We start from the raw sequence: 3,141 nt of genomic DNA on the forward strand, positions 1-3,141 counted from the left end.
TGACTATGATCATGCAAAAAGAAAACGGGGGAAGTGTTGAGAGTCTTTCTGAAGAATGGCTAAAAAGCAAAGGTCATGATGACACTGTAGGATTGATAAAGATGCAGACTTGGCAAGGATACTAAATCCTTGTGCAAGGAGTTGTATAAACAACAGGATGTGAGTCCAGATAAGTAAGCTGAAAGAAACCATATGGAAGAGAAAAAGATAAGACCACAGTGATCTCATGGAATAGCTCCCACCAATAAGGAGCTCAGCTTTTGCAATATGTATGAGCTAATTAGTAGTACTATAAGTATGTGTAGATTATTACAATAAACGAGACTTGCTGACCACAATGCCGTGAGGCTTGTCTCCCGCGACTCCACCCAACACCACATTAACTGGTTTTCTAGGCTATGAGAACGAGGCTTTGAAACTGGTTTTACTAGTTATATCTGATTAGAAAACCTCAGGCAGCCACACTTCAGGAACTGCTTTCCCATATTTACACATGTATTTACATTCTAGCTCAAACCCACAGGCCTGAAGACCATTAATTTAGTTAATGGACTATATATTGCTAAGTGGGGATGACAATAGAGTGTTCCAGAGTTGACTACAGGCTTGGATCAGATTCAAGCCATTTACTGTCAAGTGATATGGAAAAAAAGACCACTAGAATTCTGATTATATTTTGTCTTTGAGTCTAATCCCTTCAGAAGGACAATTTGTTGGCTGACTGAAGGAAAACTTTCCACTGAAGGAGACATCTGCTCGTTACTTATTTGTATGGATATGGCATAATATTAACTGTGCCACTTCAGTAGAAGTTTGAAGGCTGAATACATTTAGAAGCCTGAACCTTGCAGAGGAGATTTCAGATAACTAATTTAGTAGCCCCCTCTCTTTATCTGCATTTCCCAATTGGATTGGGTGTTTGCAAGGTGCAAAATTGATTCTGCTTCTCACTTGAACCACATGTCACCCAGCAGAGAAATTAATTTTCTTCATTTTATATGGTATATTTCACTTGCTTCTATTTGTGACAGAAAATCTCTCTGACCACCCAAAAGGCTAAGGGATTGTCCTAGGAGTGCTGGTCAAAACAAAGAGGGATAACACATATGCTATTTTAGCTGCATTTACAACAAACTATTTGTGTGGACAGCTGTTCAAGTGGATACTCAATTAAGCTCTTTTACTAGAATTAAGTGGAGTTTCTTGAATTGGTATCTAAAAGGGGTTTTCAGGGGATCTGAAGGGGATATATTAGAAATGGTGACAGTCCTCATTAGCAAGTCACAGGAGACACCATGTAGCACTGAGTGCTGCTTACTGCAGCAACACTAATAACAAGGAGACAGGACAGAAAGGTCTGTCTATATTTATTTAGCTCACATAGTCCTGCTGGGTCTTCTCAGGTCTCCAAGACTATAATTCAGGTTCTGTTTCACACAGCAGTTCCACAAGAGCTTAGCTTCTTTGTGCTACCTGATGGAATAAATCTGAAAGTAAGCAAATATTGGACCAGCCTTCAACCAAAACAAGTAACTTTTTCATACCAAATCATGGAGCCATCACTGGTGAATTTCAACCAGCAGAATGATGTATGTTGGTATGTATCTTGAAAAGTAAATACGCATCCTTAGAATAGGAAGGGAATGGAATTCAGGCATTTAAATACATAGGTTACTTTGCCCGATACAGGCACAAGTCTGCCACAGGCAGTTAATCCCTAGAAAACAGATCCAGAATACAGGATCTGAAAAGCCCTCTACAGAGAGGCAGCATCTTAGCAGGCTGCTTTGATTCCATGCCAAGTGCTCGAAAGTGGCTTCACCAGTAGGCAACCAAGTGGCATTGGAGGTATAATTGAAAAGAACTGAAAATTGCGTTCATTTCTGTCATTCTCTCAATAGCAAATGTGCATAGTTTGAATTTTGTCACACATTTGAAGGTACATTTTAACCATATATTAGTTATATTTTCCCTGTTCCTCAAATGGTCCAGGATGTAAAAACCAACAACAAATAACCCCCACTCCCCTTTGGAGAACACATAAGCCAAACCCCAAAGACAACAGGAAAAAACCATATCTGTGTTTGTCTAGGTTGCCTATAGGGATAGAAGTCTGTGTGGGGAATATTTACATCCATCTCCATAAAATGACATCATTCTTTGATGTTAACAACAATGGTTACTCAATTGCTGCTTGAACAAATGAAGTCCTTTGTGTTTCAAATTAACATTAATTTATGCCTTTCAGTTTATCTTATAGTGCTAGTGAAACCAGCTAGTTCACAAGAACAGCATATAAATGAAGCAGGAGCTAACTTAAATGAATGGCAGTATAGGTCAATATTTCCATTAATTCGTCACCTCTGAAAAGACTCTAAATTTGAAGAAAATCTTCCTCTGCGGTATTATCTTATTTTCGGACCTTGTCAAGACTGAAAGCCTTCTCTGTGAAAGTACTTTTGATGCAGAAAGAAGCAAAACAATTTGGTTTGACAAAACAGCTTGGCTGGCTAGCAAACAGTAGGAGATCAAATTAAAAAGGAGAGATTTCATTGGTCTCAAAGCAATGGTATCCCTCATCCTGTTTGTAGACTGTTAACATCCACACGAAGGCATGTGGGCATAAAATCCATCACAGAGGTCACTTGCTTTTTACTGGAAACAGGCAAACCCAGCACAATATGTTAAAATAAGTTTCAAAAACATTTTGTACCTAATGCATTGTTCTCACATCACTCTTACTTATTTTCTAATGAGGAGAGCAGTTACAATATTTGTTATACCTTGGTATCATATAAAAGCCTCCAGATCACCAAAGGGTGGACTTACTGATTTAACAGAGAAAAAGAGAGAGACACAGAGACACAGAGAAAGGAGAAGAGACAGATTTGTGGGAGGTATGATCTACAACCCAAGTCTATTTTCACATTGTTCTTAATTCAGAAGCTTTTGCAATTTATTGATACTACATAATTTCAGTGGAGATGGCATTTGTCATGTGGGTATTTTAACATTTGTCTCTTTTGCCACCTGCACTTGAAAAATCTAAGTAGTATGGCTATATACATAGAAGAAACACATACATGTCCACAGAAGCTGTTTCAATCACAAAGATTAATTACAGTATTTGCTTCATCATGC

The 3,141-nt window shown here is 38.3% G+C and overlaps 1 protein-coding gene and 1 long non-coding RNA gene across 3 annotated transcripts in view; one reads left to right on the forward strand and one right to left on the reverse strand.

The window, feature by feature from the left end:
• The window catches only part of LOC108447736, a 35,854-nt gene that overhangs the window by 23,283 nt on the left and 9,430 nt on the right, over window positions 1-3,141 (reverse strand). The window lies entirely within an intron of this gene.
• PPP1R17 (protein phosphatase 1 regulatory subunit 17) overlaps window positions 1-3,141 on the forward strand; it is a 23,016-nt gene that overhangs the window by 17,932 nt on the left and 1,943 nt on the right. The window lies entirely within an intron of this gene.

Source organism: Corvus brachyrhynchos, unplaced genomic scaffold (genome assembly GCF_000691975.1).
Source record: "Corvus brachyrhynchos isolate BGI_N302 unplaced genomic scaffold, ASM69197v1 scaffold146, whole genome shotgun sequence".
Classification (NCBI taxonomy): domain Eukaryota; kingdom Metazoa; phylum Chordata; class Aves; order Passeriformes; family Corvidae; genus Corvus; species Corvus brachyrhynchos.